This window comes from Balaenoptera borealis, assembly GCF_965194805.1.
Source record: "Balaenoptera borealis genome assembly, chromosome: 18".
Lineage (NCBI taxonomy): Eukaryota > Metazoa > Chordata > Mammalia > Artiodactyla > Balaenopteridae > Balaenoptera > Balaenoptera borealis.
This window is the reverse complement of record NC_138877.1, coordinates 34,304,465-34,321,792: the sequence shown is the minus strand read 5'-3', so window position 1 is coordinate 34,321,792 and position 17,328 is coordinate 34,304,465. Positions and strand designations below refer to the sequence as shown.

At 36.1% G+C, this 17,328-nt stretch overlaps 1 long non-coding RNA gene across 1 annotated transcript in view; it reads right to left on the bottom strand.

Moving 5' to 3' along the window:
* The window catches only part of LOC309615744, a 116,426-nt gene extending 99,502 nt beyond the window's left edge, over positions 1 to 16,924 (bottom strand). The window contains exon 1 of the long non-coding RNA XR_014237041.1: positions 11,740 to 16,924. This is a non-coding gene — a long non-coding RNA (uncharacterized lncRNA). The remainder of the gene's footprint in view (positions 1 to 11,739) is intronic.
* Positions 16,925 to 17,328: the final 404 nt, after the last annotated feature.

Here is a 17,328-nt window from a genome sequence, read left to right as displayed (position 1 = left end):
CAATTCCACTCCTGGGTACTTATCCAAAGAAAGTGAAAACACTAAATCAAAAATATATATGCACCATATATTTATTACACCATTATTTATAATAACCAAGATATGGATGCAACCAAAGTCTCCATCAATAGATGAATGGACTAAGAAGATGTGATATATATGTACAATGAAATATTACTCAACCATAAAAAAAGAATGAAATCTTACTATTTGTGACAAAATGGATGGATCTGGGGAGTATTATGCTAAGTGAAATAATTCAGATCGAAAAAGATAAATACAAAGAAAGATTTCACTTTTATGTGGAATCTAAAAAACAAAAAAATGAACTAACAAAACAAAACAGAAACAGAGTCATAAACACAGAGAATAAACAGTGGTTGCCAGAGGGATGTGAGTATGGGGATGAGTGAAATAGATGAGGGAAACTAAGAGGTACAAACTCTGAGTTATCAAATAAATGAGTCACAGGAATAAAATATAAAATGTGGGGAATATAGTCAATAATAATGTAATATCTTTGTATGATGACAAAGGTGATCAAAGGTACAAACTTCCAGCTATAAGATAAAATAAGCACTAGGCATGTAATCACTGGAAATAAAAAAGGCAATAACAAAATATATAGCTCAAAGAAACCTATTCATTTAGAAGTAAAAATTACAAATATAGCACTGACCAATAATCATAATGAAAATATTATATATTAAAAGATGAAATGTGGCTAAGGAGTAAAAGTTATAGCCCAAGTAAGATATTTTTAATATTTAAAAGTATACACCAAACAATTTGGTTTGAAAAGTTGAATAAAATCACATGAGATTAAAAGGAAATCAAGATTAATACGGAAATGTTTTTAAATTACTGAAATATAAAAAATAAAAAAGGATCAGCCAAAACCAAAATCCTTTTTCTATGAAAAGGTTAATAAAATATATCAAGCCTCAGGTACGACTGATTAAGAGGGAAGTCAAGGATTAACAATATTAGCAATGAAAAAGGTATAGATCACAAACATAGTGGAGATTTTTTAAATTCTTAATTACTTTAAACAAATTTATAATAAAATTTGAAAATGTAAGTACAAACAACACTGAATATAGAAGACCCAGAAACAGGTAAATGATCATTCAATACATGGACATCCAAGTCAGAAATCCCTCTTCCCCACAATAAAAGACCACAATACAAGGTTATATTTTTGACTTCTAACAACCTCTAATGTAAAAAAAAAATGTATGAATTTCACAAAGTGTTCTAAAATCTAGAAAAATAAACATCTTAATTAATTTATGGGTCATTTTAACCCTGATTCATATTAAAAACAAAAACAAGACAAAAATTTGGAAAAAAAAGTATGTCAATTTCACTTTTTTATTGTTAGATACAAAAATCTTAAATTAACTTTTCACTTAGAAGTTCAACAAGTTTCTCTAAGGAAAGATTCATCATAAGATTAAATGATCAAGGTATTTGTCATTTTCTGAAACCTCACTTTAAAGAATTCCCAAGCAAATGAATGTAACTGTCAGTCTTTAGATCGGAGGGATGATAAAAAGTCCTTTGCCTTCAGCTCTTTACTCCTAATCACATACAAGTTACATTTAATTTTTTTGAGCTACTTTTTTATTGGAGTATAATTGCTTTACAATGTTGTGTTAGTTTCTGCTGTACAATGAAATGAATCTGTTATATGTGTACATACATCCCCTACCTCTTGGACCTCCCTCCCATCCCCCCCATCCCACCCATATAGGTCATCACAGAGCACTGAGCCGAGCTCCCTGAAAGGTTTTTCTTGTAGATTTATGTGATTGTAGTTAGCAACTATTGGAAGGTCTTGGAACATATTTCATTGTCAAAAAGAGACACAGATAGGGCTTCCCTGGTGGTGCAGTGGTTAAGAATCCGCCTGCCAATGCAGGGGACATGGGTTTGAGCCCTGGTCCGGGAAAATCCCACATGCCACTGAGCAACTAAGCCTGTGCGCCACAACTACTGAGCCTGCGCTCTAGAGTCCGCGAGCTACAACTACTGAAGCTCGCATGCCTAGAGACAGTGCTCTGCAACAAGAGAAGCCACCGCAATGAGAAGCCAATGCACTGCAACGAAGAGTAGCCCCCTCTCGCTACAACTAAAGAAAGCCCATGTGGCAATGAAGACCCAACGGAGCCCCCCCCAAAAAAAAAATTCCTAAAAAAAAAAAAAGAGACACAGATAGCCTTGAGGGAAGTGAGGAAGAGAGTTTCTCACTCTGGGTAGTAAGTGAACTCATGGTTGTATTTCTGCTCTCTGCCCAAATTAGAAATGACAAAAGAAAGATTTAATTAAAAGTAAAACCACAGCATTTGTAATTCATTAAGTGAAAAAAGCAGACTATCAGGTGAACATGCATAGAATAACCTGGTTTTATGTTTTTAAAACTCCTATATAAAGTTATTCATATATACTTATGACAACAGACATCAAGGGAAAAATTGGAAAAAATACACACCCATATATTAGTAGTGATTATTTTTAGAAAATTTGCTTGGTGACATGAAATGGATAGTTTCACTTCCTCCTTACAAGTTATTTTTACTTTTCATATTTTTCAATATTTTCAAATAAAACACATCAAAGACAAAATGCAAAAGGAGAGGTACTCTTTGGCTGAAAAAGAGAAAGAGGACAGGGAAAGCTAGAAAATAAGAGAGCAAGAGAGGATAATTCTTACAAACTGAGAAATTTAAGTATATAATAGGAACATTATATAATGTTATATAGATGTATATATAAATATATATATAGAGAGAGAGAATAGAAACATTACAAAATTTCTAAAACATCTAAAGCAGATGGTGAAATAAGGTACATTTCATAATCCCACAACCGAGTTTGGGCAATGAAATGAGTACTGATTTCCACAAAGACAATAAAGGGGGTGAGGAATCATAGTCAGCAATTTCTGAGAATGGAAGTAAGAGCTGAAAAAATCATAGGTAACTCGTGAGAGACATTCTGCACAAACCAGTCTTGTCCAGTGTCTGGCAGCTGTGTCCTATCCCCAGGCCACAGCTGAGAAGTTTTCTATTTAAGAAGTGGGAGATATTTGGGGGTTTTGGGTCAACTGACAAATATCAACTTGGAGAAAAAGCAACTCACTTAATAACTTTGATGATGTAGCAATAACAAATTGTATTTTAACCATAAATTGAAATCACCAATTATTCAAAAAGAATGATAAGAATACTTCATGAATGCACTTACAGGATTCAGCCAAAAGAATGTCCAATGTAGATGTTATAGCATTTTGTTTGTTAGAAAACAAGAATGAGTATAAAGTAATTGAGAATGCAACTCATAAAAGTTAAAGAACAATAGAATAAACATTAAGAAAGCAAATGGATGAAGGAATTGAGATACATCGGAAATTAATAAAATAGAAAACAACAAAACCAAGTGATTCAATAAGTAAAACCAAAAGTAAGCTCTCTAAAAACACCATTAAAAAAATGCAACATTCTGGCAAGTCTGATAAAGAAAATTGAATCCAGATGCAAGAATATAAAGATGTTCTGAAATTAGGAAACACGTAATAAAGAAGAAAAATTATAACTTCCATATATGTCCAGAAATTGTTTAATAAAATTTAGTTTTTATTCCAAATAAAATTCTTAGTAAGATAGCATTAAAAGAATGCTTTCTGGACTTATGAAATTGTATCTGTCAGAAAGGAACAGCAAAATATCATGTTTTGCAAAAATAAAATCAGGAACAGAAATATCACCACAATTACTCAATAATTTTTTCTGGAGATCTCAGCTAGAAGATTTAGATTTTAAAAGTGAAATGCTATATGAATATTAGAAGAAGCTAAATTGTCCTTATTTTTTGATGAATCATTTTCTTCCTAGCAAAGCCAAGCAAATCAACTGAAAAAATTTTAGATCTAGGCTGTCGAAGTTAACATCTCCAAGGATTTGATATTGGAAATGAGATCTGTATGGTAAGAAGCTGATTCTACAAAGACAAGTGGTATCTCTGTGTGTGCATGTGTGTGTGTGTGTGTGTGTGTGTCCATGTATCTGTGTATATGTCTGCATCTTTTTGAGTGTCTGTATATGTGTTTGTCTCTGTATCCATGTATGCCTATATCTACATACACATATTCATATGTAGATATGTATGTCTGTGATTTTGTGTGTGTTGGTAGATAGAGGAGTAGGAAACATTCCCTGCAAGAAGAAACAAGAAACTCAAAGGCCTTGAGATAGGAGTAAATGTGGTGTTCCTGGAGAACAGAGAGGGCTCCAGAAAGTTGGAGGTTGTTGATCCAGGGAAATTAGTAGAACATGGGGTCTGAGAGGCAGGCAGAGGTCAGGTCATGTAGAATCCTGTAAGGCATAAAAGGAATCTGGATTTTGTTCAAAGTGAAGCCACTGATGAATTGTTAGCAGGAGAGTGACATATCCAATTTACAGTTTTAGAACATAGCTTTTACCATGACTATGGTACAGGTAATAAATTATTGTCCTGGAATCAGGGAAACTACTTAGGAAATTTCTGTGGTTGTTCATATGAGAGCTGTGGTGGCCTCAGTTGGATGGTAGCTGAGATAATGGAGAAAAATAACGGATCTGAGATACATTTTGGGAATGAAACTGACTCAACATTGTTAGTGAAATGAATGTGGGGGTTCAGGTAAAGGGGGTTTCAATGATACAATGGCAATTAACTGGGTGGATTATATTGTTGCCACTAACTGGGTTAAGGAATATTGGGCTAAAACCATGTAAGTGGGGATGATGAGAGGGGTAATTTAGAGATTAATTTTTGTTGAAATATATTAGGATGCTGATTAGAAGTCCAAATGGAGATGTCAACACTGACAGTTGAAGAAATTGTCTGTAGTTCAGAGGAGAGGTCTAAGTTAGAGATACGAATTAGAAAAATCAATATTTAAGTGTTTTATAAAGCTATATAGCAAAATGAAACCATCCAGAGAGGTATAGAGGGAAAATAAAGAGGAACAAGACTAATCCCAGAGACACTGCAACATTTATACACCTTTCAGATAAAAAGGTGAGAAAAAAAGGAAACAAAAAAGTAGAAGGAAAAGCAGACAAATGAACCAGCACAAAAAGCAAGAGAAGAAAGTGATTCAAAATGGAAAGGGACTTAATTAGGTCAAACTATGCTAAAAATTTGAGCTAGATGAATTTGACAAGAAGAAACCAAGGTCAGATTGTAATGTGCTGGAAAGGAAACGGAACATAAGAAATTGGCTAGATACAGCTAGAGTAAGCGATACTACCGAGAAGTTTTGCTACTGAAAAATTCGACAATAGCAGGAGCATGAAATTCAGTGTTTCTAACACTTTATTGTGCATCCAAATCACCTGGGACTCTCATTGCAACTCAGTTTAAGATTCTGTAGCTTTGAGATTCTACATGTCTAAGAAATTCCTCCTTGAGATCCATGATACAGGTCAACACATCTAAGTACCAAGAGTATATACTGTTCAGTGAAAAATGAAAGTTTCACAAGTATATGTCCAAGTAGGTACACAGGATAAGACTACCAAATCAGACTCACAGGGATCGGAAATATTCCCTAGTGTCAATCTTTACTATAATTTCAAAAAATACTCAAGTTAAAAAAGCAAATGAAGCAACTGACAAGGGATTCATCTCCAAAATACACAAACAGCTCATGCAGCTCAATATCAAAAATAAGAACAACCCAATCAAAAAATGGGCAGAAGACATAAATAGACATTTCTCCAAAGAAGGCACACAGATGGCCAACAAGCACATGATAAGGTGCTCAACATCACTAATTATTACAGAAATGCAAATTAAAACTACAATGAGGGAGAGGATTAACCAAGATGGTGGAGTAGAAGGACGTGCTCTCACTCCCTCTTGCGAGAGCACCAGAATCACAACTGGCTGCTGGACAATCATTGACAGGAAGACCCTGGACTCACCAAGGAGGATACCCCACATCCAAGGACAGAGGAGAAGCCACAGTGAGACGGTAGGAGGGGCGCAATCAGAGTAAAATCAAATCCCATAACTGCTGGGTGGGTGACTCACAGACTGGCAAACACTTATACCACAGAAGTCCATCCACTGGAGTGAAGGTTCTGAGCCCCACGTCAGGCTTCCCAACCTGGGGGTCCGGCAACGGGAGGAGGAATTCATAGAGAATCAGACTTTGAAGCCTAGTGGGAATTGATTGCAGGACTTTGACAGGACTGGGGGAAACAGAGACCCCACTCTTGGAGAGCACACACAAAGTAAAGTGTGCATCGGGACCCAGGGGAAGGAGCAGTGACCCTGGGGGAGACTGAACCAGACCTACCTGCTGGTGTTGGGGGTTCTCCTGCAGAGGTGGGTGGTGGCTCTGTTTCACCGTGGGGATAAGGACACTGGCAGCAGAGGTTCTGGGAAGTTCTCCTTGGTGTGAGCCCTCCCAGAGTCTGCCATTAACCCCACCAAAGAGCACGGGTAGGCTCCAGTGTTGGGTTGCCTCAGGCAAAACAACCAACCGGGAAGGAACACAGCCCCACCCATCAACAGTCAAGTGGATTAAGGTTTTACTGAGCTCTGACCGCCACAGCAATAGTCAGCTCTACCCACCAGCAGAGCCTCCCATCAAGCCTCTTAGATAGCCTCAACCACCAGAGGGCAGACAGCAGAAGCAAGAAAAACTACAATCCTGCGGCCTGTGGACCAAAAACCAGTTACAGAAAGATAGAGAAGATGAAAAGGCAGAGGGCTATGTACCAGATGAAGGAACAAGAAAAAACCCCAGAAAAACAACTAAATGAAGTGGAGATAGGCAACCTTCCAGAAAAAGAATTCAGAATAATGATAGTGAAGATGATCCAGGACCTCGGAATAAGTATGGAGACAAAGATTGAGAAGATGCAAGAAATGATTAACAAAGACCTAGAAGAATTAAAGAACAAACAAACAGAGATGACCAATAAAATAACTGAAATGAAAACTACACTAGAAGGAATCAATAGCAGAATAATTGAGGCAGAAGAACGGATAAGTGACCTGGAAGACAGAATGGTGGAATTCACTGCTGTGGAACAGACTAAAGAAAAAAGAATGAAAAGAAATGAAGACAGCCTAAGAGACCTCTGGGGCAACATTAAACGCAACAACATTCGCATTATAGGGGTCCCAGAAGGTGAAGAGAGAGCGAAAGGACCAGAGAAAATATTTGAAGAGATTATAGTCGAAAACTTCCCTAACATGGTAAAGGCAATAGCCACCCAAGTCCAGGAAGCGCAGAGAGTCCCATACAGGATAAACCCAAGGAGAAACACGCCGAGACACATAGTAATCAAAGTGGCAAAAATTAAAGACAAAGAAAAATTATTGAAAGCAGCAAGGGAAAAACGACAAATAACATACAAGGGAACTCCCATAAGGTTAACAGCTGATTTCTCAGCAGAAACTCTGCAAGCCAGAAGGGAGTGGCATGATATATTTAAAGTGATGAAAGGGAAGAACCTACAACCAAGATTACTCTACTCGGCAAGGATCTCATTTAGATTTGATGGAGAAATCAAAAGCTTTACAGACAAGCAAAAGCTAAGAGAATTCAGCACCACAAAACCAGCTCTACAACAAATGCTAAAGGAACTTCTCTAAGTGAGAAACACAAGAGAAGAAAAGGACCTACAAAAACAAACCCAAAACAATTAAGAAAATGGTCATAGGAACATACATATCGATAATTACCTTAAACGTGAATGGATTAAATGCCCCAACCAAAAGACATAGAATGGCTGAATGGATACAAAAACAAGACCCATATATATGCTGTCTACAAGAGACCCACGTTAGACCTAGGGACACATACAGACTGAAAGTGAGGGGATGGAAAAAGATATTCCATGCAAATGGAAATCAAAAGAAAGCTGGAGTAGCTATACTCATATCAGATAAAATAGACTTTAAAATAAAGAATGTTACAAGAGACAAGGAAGGACACTACATAATGATACAGGGATCAATCCAAGAAGAAGATATAACAATTATAAATATATATGCACCCAACATAGGAGCACCTCAATACATAAGGCAACTGCTAACAGCTATAAAAGAGGAAATCGACAGTAACACAATAATAGTGGGGGACTTTAAGACCTCACTTACACCAATGGACAGATCATCCAAAATGAAAATAAATAAGGAAACAGAAGCTTTAAATGACACAATAGACCAGATAGATTTAATTGATATATATAGGACATTCCATCCCAAAACAGCAGATTACACGTTCTTCTCAAGTGCGCACGGAACATTCTCCAGGATAGATCACATTTTGGGTCACAAATCAAGCCTCAGTAAATTTAAGAAAATTGAAATCATATCGAGCATCTTTTCTGACCACAACGCTATGAGATTAGAAATGAATTACAGGGAAAATAACGTAAAAAAGACAAACACATGGAGGCTAAACAATACGTTACTAAATAACCAAGAGATCACTGAAGAAATCAAAGAGGAAATAAAAAAATACCTAGAGACAAATGACAATGAAAACACGACGACCCAAAACCTATGGGATGCAGCAAAAGCAGTTCTAAGAGGGAAGTTTATAGCTATACAAGCCTATCTCAAGAAACAAGAAAAATCTCAAGTAAACAATCTAACCTTACACCTAAAGAAACTAGAGAAAGAAGAACAAACAAAACCCAAAGTTAGCAGAAGGAAAGAAATCATAAAGATCAGAGCAGAAATAAATGAAATAGAAACAAAGAAAACAATAGCAAAGATCAATAAAACTAAAAGTTGGTTCTTTGAGAAGATAAACAAAATTGATAAGCCATTAGCCAGACTCATCAAGAAAAAGAGGGAGAGGACTCAAATCAATAAAATCAGAAATGAAAAAGGAGAAGTTACAACAGACACCGCAGAAATACAAAGCCTCCTAAGAGACTACTACAAGCAACTTTATGCCAATAAAATGGACAACCTGGAAGAAATGGACAAATTCTTAGAAAGGTATAACCTTCCAAGACTGAACCAGGAAGAAACAGAAAATATGAACAGACCAATCACAAGTAATGAAATTAAAACTGTGCTTAAAAATCTTCCAACAAACAAAAGTCCAGGACCAGATGGCTTCACAGGTGAATTCTATCAAACATTTAGAGAAGAGCTAACACCCATCATCCTCAAACTCTTCCAAAAAATTGCAGAGGAAGGAACACTCCCAAACTCATTCTATGAGGCCACCATCACCCTGATACCAAAACCAGACAAAGACATTACAAAAAAAGAAAATTACACACCAATATCACTGATGAATATAGATGCAAAAATCCTCAACAAAATACTAGCAAACAGAATCCAACAACACATTAAAATGATCATACACCACGATCAAGTGGGATTTATCCCAGGGATGCAAGGATTCTTCAATATACACAAATCAATCAATGTGATACACCATATTAACAAGTTGAAGAATAAAAACCATATGATCATCTCAATAGATGCAGAAAAAGCTTTTGACAAAATTCAACACCCATTTCTGATAAAAACTCTCCAGAAAGTGGGCATAGAGGGAACCTACCTCAACATAATAAAGGCCATATATGACAAACCCACAGCAAACATCATTCTCAATGGTGAAAAACTGAAAGCCTTTCCTCTAAGATCAGGAATGAGACAAGGATGTCCACTCTCACCACTATTATTCAACATAGTTCTGGAAGTCCTAGCCACGGCAATCAGAGAAGAAAAAGAAATAAAAGGAATACAAATTGGAAAAGAAGAAGTAAAACTGTCACTGTTTGCGGATGACATGATACTATACATAGAGAATCCTAAAACTGCCACCAAAAAACTGCTAGAGCTAATCAATGAATATGGTAAAGTTGCAGGATACAAAATTAATGCACAGAAATCTCTTGCATTCCTATACACTAATGATGAAAAATCTGAAAGAGAAATTATGGTAACACTACCATTTACCATTGCAACAAAAAGAATAAAATACCTAGGAATAAACCTACCTAGGGAGACAAAAGACCTGTATGCAGAAATCTATAAGACACTGATGAAAGAAATTAAAGGTGATACCAACAGATGGAGAGATATACCATGTTCTTAGATTGGAAGAATCAACATTGTGGAAATGAGTATACTACCCAAAGCAATCTACAGATTCAATGCAATCCCTATCAAATTACCAATGGCATTTTTTACAGAGCTAGAACAAATCATCTTAAAATTTGTATGGAGACACAAAAGACCCCGAATAGCCAAAGCAGTCTTGAGGGAAAAAAATGGAGCTGGAGGAATCAGACTCCCTGACTTCAGACTATACTACAAAGCTACAGTAATCAAGACAATATGGTACTGGCACAAAAACAGAAACATAGATCAATGGAACAAGATAGAAAGCCCAGAGATTAACCCACGCACCTATGGTCAACTAATCTATGACAAAGGAGGCAAAGATATACAATGGAGAAAAGACAGTCTCTTCAATAAGTGGTGCTGGGAAAACTGGACAGCTACGTTTAAAAGAATGAAATTAGAATACTCCCTAACACCATACACAAAAATAAACTCAAAATGGATTAGAGACCTAAATATAAGACTGGATGCTATAAAACTCTTAGAGGAAAACATAGGAAGAACACTCTTTGACATAAATCACAGCAAGATCTTTTTTGATCCACCTCCTAGAGTAATGGAAATAAAAACAAAAATAAACAAGTGGGACCTAATGAAACTTCAAAGCTTTTGCACAGCAAAGGAAACCATAAACAAGACGAAAAGACAACCCTCAGAATGGGAGAAAATATTTGCAAATGAATCAACAGACAAAGGATTAATCTCCAAATATATAAACAGCTCATTCAGCTCAATATTAAAGAAACAAACACCCCAATCCAAAAATGGGCAGAAGACCTAAATAGACATTTCTCCAAAGAAGACATACAGACGGCCACGAAGCACATGAAAAGATGCTCAACATCACTAATTATTAGAAAAATGCAAATCAAAACTACAATGAGGTATCACCTCACTCCTGTTAGAATGGGCATCATCAGAAAATCTACAAACAACAAATGCTGGAGAGGGTGTGGAGAAAAGGGAACCCTCTTGCACTGTTGGTGGGAATATAAATTGATATAGCCACTATGGAGGACAATATGGATGTTCTTAAAAAACTAAAAATAGAATTACCATATGACCCAGCAATCCCACTACTGGGCATATACCCAGAGAAAACCATAATTCAAAAAGACACATGCACCCCAATGTTCATTGCAGCACTATTTACAATAGCCAGGTCTTGGAAGCAACCTAAATGCCCATCAACAGATGAACGGATAAAGAAGTTGTGGTACATATATACAATGGAATATTACTCAGCCATAAAAAGGAACGAAATTGAATCATTTGTTGAGACGTGGATGGATCTAGAGCCTGTCATACAGAGTGAAGTAAGTCAGAAAGAGAAAAACAAATATCGTATATTAATGCATGTATGTGGAACCTAGAAAAATGGTACAGATGAGCCAGTTTGCAGGGCAGAAGTTGAGACACAGATGTAGAGAATGGACATATGGACACCAAGGGGGGAAAACTGCAGTGGGGTGGGGATGGTGGTGTGCTGAATTGGGCGATTGGGATTGACATGTATACACTGATGTGTATAAAATTGATGCCTAATAAGAACCTGCAGTATAAAAAAACAAACAGAACAACTAATACTAAACTTTCATTGGGTTATTTGTATGGAAATATGCTAATATAAATGTTTCAGACATTACATGAAATTTCTAAAAATCTTATATTTGTATTTGTATGGAAATATGTATGGAAATATGTTAATATAAATGTTTCAGACATTACATGAAATTTCTAAAAATCTTATATGTTCTGGTATAATGTTATAAGTAATAATCCTAGTTATTACTTTAAAATGTATATCTCAGAAATAACTAATTTCCTTGTCAACTGCATTATTATGAACTTTCATCAAATCTTTAACCGTGGTCATTTTTAAGTCTTTTGTCATTTACAGACAGTTCTGGGTGTACTCTGATGATTTTGCAAATATGTTCCTATAAAAGGGTTTCATCTTCAAGAAATTCATGGAAAAGACTCTGACAAGTACAGGTTTCTGGTAACTGACTGTACTACTGAACTGAATGAATAAGCATTTTCAGAACTCTAATGAAAAACTGATGAACTCATAAAAGTGCTAGCAAAAGATCAAGATGAAAAAAAAAATTAATTACATGGGACTGAGTGAACTGATGAGGATGAGTATAATTTTTGTGACTTTCTGTCTGAATTAAAAAAAAAAAATCCCACAAGGACTCAGAGGCAAAGAATATACAAATCAATTTTCACTGCAAAGTAAAGGAGCTGTTACAGTGGAGGATTACTGGACTGAAGGTCAATATTATGACATAGTATGAGTGTGTTTCATGTTTGGTAATTGCAATCATTGTTGCTTTTGTTGTGGTCATCCATGTACAATGCTTGGTGTCAGTCTATTTATCTCTTGTAAAAATAAAATACAGTGTGTGTGTGTGTGAAAAAAAAAAAAAAAACTACAATGAGATATCACCTCACACTGGTCAGAATGGCCATCATCAAAAAATCTACAAACAATAAATGTTGGAGAGGGTGTGGAGAAAAGGGAACCCTCTTGCACTGATGGTGGGAATGTAAATTGATACAGTCATTATGGAGAAAAGTACGGAGGTTCCTTAAACACTAAAAATAGAACTACCATATGACCCAGCAATCCCACTCCTGGGCATATACCCTGAGAAAACCATAATTCAAAAAGACACATGCACCACAATGTTCATTGCAGCACTATTTACAACAGCCAGGACATGGAAACAACCTAAATATCCATTGACAGATGAATGGATAAAGAAGATGTGGTACATATATACAATTGAATATTACTCAGCCATTAAAAGAAATGAAATTGGATCATTTTTAGAGACGTGGATGGACCTAGAGTGTCATACAGAGTGAAGTAAGTCAGAAAGAGAAAAACAAATATTGTATATTAACACAAATATGTGGAATCTAGAAAAATGGTACAGATGAACCTATTTGCAAAGCAGAAATAGAGACACAGAAGTAGAGAACAAACGTATGGACACCAAAGTGGGGAAGAGGGGGTGGGATGAATTGGGAGATTGGGATTGACATATATACACTACTATGTATAAAACAGGTAACTAATGAGAACCTGCTGTATAGGACAGGGAACTCTACTCAGTGCTGTGCAGTGACCTAAATGGGAAGGATATCCAAAAAAGAGGGGATATATGTATGCATATTGCTGATTCACTTCACTGCACAGTGGAAACTAGCACAACATTGTAAAGCAACTCTATCCTAATTAAAAAAAGAAAGCATAGTGAATGCTGGGACATGTCCCACGACTCTTCGGGTTCTTCCTTGCCACATGGAACACATGCTCTCTGGAACAGAATAATAGATGAGCCCTGTAAGTGGGAATGTATGGGTTATTACCACTCTGCTGAGAGATTTTAAATTATGAAACATCTCTATCTCATACTTAGAGAGTTATGTAGCTTACATGATATTCTCCAGGGAACTATGTCTTATAAACCCAAACATTCCGGATTTATTAACAGTAGGAAATCCTTTAGCCAGGGACATCCTGTTGATAGCATTCTATCGACAAGGTCACTTCCTCCTAGCAAATATCATCAGTCTATTTGTCTGGAGGTCTAGCTGACAAGTTGATTAGACCGTCACTTGTTTTCTTGTCCTTCCCCTAAGGTCATTACTCCCCAAGAGAAGGGAGTGAAAGGTTCACAGGACAGCTGCCTTTATTCACTATCCCTGGCATGGTTATGATGAAACCCTCATTCTCCATCCTCATTCTCCATCCTACATAGAGGACAGGAAACTTCTTTATACTCTCTAGGGAGCAATATGGAAATAAACACTTCCTCTGCTCTATCCTCTCTATCCTTGTTATGTTCTCTAGAAAAGGTGTGATTGTCTGGTGAGACAGGGGAGAGCCTTCTATTTGCTGGATATCATCACAAGCTAGTGTAGTCAGTTGTTAACTAAGTCTGAAAAGCTCTTTACTCCCTCATTGTGCCTGGCTCAAGCTTAGCCAGGTTTTCTTCTCCTGGTTTTCTGTCTAAGCCAGTTTTGCTTTCAGAACAAAATCTCCCCACAGCAAAAAGGTGGCCTACACCATTTGGGTAAATTTATTTCAGGTGGAAATTTGAAGGCCCTGAGAGAGCTCAAGAAGAGAAGGAACAAGGCCTCTGAAGAAAAGTTATGCTCCTAATTTGTCTCCTTGAATTCTCATACAGAACTGGACTGAACAGTGGATGAGTGTAAAATTTCCCCTCTTAACCTCAAGCATATTGTTTCTAAATAGTATGGTGTGGTGGGGGGAAAAGATGGGCAGGAGGCTGAGGAGAGGGACCTAATCTTTTATGTACATACAGAAATTTTTGGAAGACTGCATTCTTAATTGTTAATGGTTTTCTTAGGGAAGTATGGGATGAATGCAATTTTCCCATTTTATTATATATAGATTTTTGTTATTTAATTTTTTAAATGTGCATGTATTATTGATATCTTCAGAAGTTTCAAAGTGTATAGATACCAAGAAAGAAAGGGACTTAAGTAAATGTCATTCCAGAAACATGGTCTCCACCTAAGGAAGCTGACCCAGCCTTCAAGCCCAATACCAATTCTACCTCTTCTGAAAACTGTCTCTGCTCAGTTGTCAGGGATCTCACCACCCTTTGAGCCCATTAGCACACATCTATAAACTTACCTGGACATTCTCATTTTTGTTTGCATGCTCTGTTTCTTCATGTTTATGCCTTATGCTCCTGTAAGCCACTGAGGGTAGAGACAGAGCATTTTGTACATCTTCGGTTTGCCTGTTTGAAACTACCCCTTGCATGTGATAGGCACTCTAAAAATACTGGTTGATTAACTAACAAATGTTTCCTCTAGTGAGAGTCATGGAAAGACCTTTGCTCCATCTTTGTAATTCTTCAGAGGACCTGGCCCAAGTGCAGAGGGCCATGTTGGCAATGTCAGTGAGACCTGAGGGGAAAGCAGCTACATCTCCTAGACATAAGACACTCATTTATCTCAGGTGCACTCCTTGGGATCATAGAAATTAATAAAATAATAAAGAAAGCATATGACTAAATCACTGGCCCATGTGTAGTAGAAGAAGCAAATGACTAGCTCCAAGTTCCTGAAGATCTTAATCTAGTTTAATTTCAGGCTCATCTCTTTGAGCTTTTTACAAGCATAAATTTTTATTATGAAAAATAATATATTAATCCAATAATATGCTTATGTATCTTGCACACTGTTCTCCCTAGGCAACAAGCATCAGGTCCTGGGACTGGAAAATTGCCTGCCTCCATGATCCAACGTGGACAACCCTCATTCCCATCTTTGGTGCTAATCAAAGGAAAGTAATATTGGCACCTCAAAGCATTTATCATCCTAATATTTCTGGTGCCTCTTTCGTTGGGGATGATGAGGAAAAAAAAGTACTCCCTGTTGAGAAGGCAGAATAGCTGCTAGGCTTCTACTGAGTTCTTGCTGAGTCCTCACCTTCATTTTTCTTCTCCCTGAGTCCCCTATAACTCTAACTTCTTCCAAAAGGAGGGTCTCTGTTTACTATGTTTCATATACCTGTGTGAGGAAATTCAATCTGAGGTTCATAAAAATATAGCAGGAGAAAAGAAACCCATTAAAGAGCTAAGTTGGTTAAAGATGGTAGAATAAAATGAAATCACTTGTTTCACAGGAAATAATGAACTAGAGTATTTACCACACTATCAAACCATTCAATAATTTTTAATGGCAGAAGAGAAGAGAAAACCTTCAAAATTCAAAATTACTAAAATAATATACTCATGTATGCATCTCACAATTACTTTGGTTATGGAATTGACAGGAAAGAAAAAGTGAAAAACGGGAAAATATACTTAAATCAATAGAAAACACTGGTCCAAAAATACGAATAATCTATGAGCAGTTGAATACTTAACACAGAATATGCATAATATGGAATACTAGTCCATAAATTTTTAAAATGTCACCTATATGTGTACTAAAGTGGAAAGATGCTCACAGTATAAGTGAAAATGCAAGCTATACAACACAGTGTATTAAAGGCTAGAGTTATTTTTTTTAATTCCATGGGAGGGTGTACATAAGAATATTTAAAAAAAAATGTTTACAAACATGTATAGGAAAAAAAACAAGGAAGAATATGCAATAAATTGTCAACAGCAGTTACCTTTGAAAAGTAATAAGGAGTATCTGGAGAAGTTAGACTTAAACTTTTTTCCTTTATATGCTTTTGTTTTAAATTAGAGAGAACAGTTGGAAAACACATTACCATACATGGATATATTTTCCTTCATTTAATCTGAGCTAGGAATTTTTTCCCAGTCTTTTTTTATTGAAGTATAGTTAATCTACAATATTATGTTAGCTTCAGGCATATAGCATAGTGATTCAGGATTTTTACATATTGTAATCCATTAAGAGTTAATGTAAGATAATGGCTATAATTCCCTGTGCTATAGAGTATATCCTTATTGCTTGTCTATTTTATACACATTAGTTTTTATCTCTTAATCCCATACCCCTATTTTGCCCCTCCCCTCTTTCATCTCCCCGTTGGTACACTAGTTTGTTCTCTATATCCATGAGTGTGTTTTTGTTTTACTATGTACACTCATTTGTATTATTTTTTAGATTCCACATACAAGGGATATCATAAAATATTTGTCTTTTTCTGTCTGACTTATGTCACTAAGCAAAATATTCCCTATTCACATTGCTGCAAATGGCAGAATTTAAGGCTAGAGTTAAATTCTATTATATATATATATATATATATATATATATATATATATATATATATATATATATATATATATGGCACATCTTCTTTATCCATTTGTCTGTTGATAGACATTTGGATTTCTTCCAAATCCTGGCTATTATAAATAGTGTTGCTATGAATCTTGGGGTGCATGTATCTTTTCAAATTAGTGTTTTTGCCTTTTCTGGATATATACCCAGGAGTGGAATTGCTGGATCATATGGTAGTTCTATTTTTAGTTTTTTGAGGAATCTCCATACTGTTTTCCATAGTGGCTGCACCAATTTACATTCCCAGCAGTGTACAAGGGCTCCCTTTTCTCCACATCTTCTCCAACATTTGTTATTTGTAGACTTTTTGATAATAGCCATTCTAATATGTGTAAGGTGATACCTCATTGTTGTTTT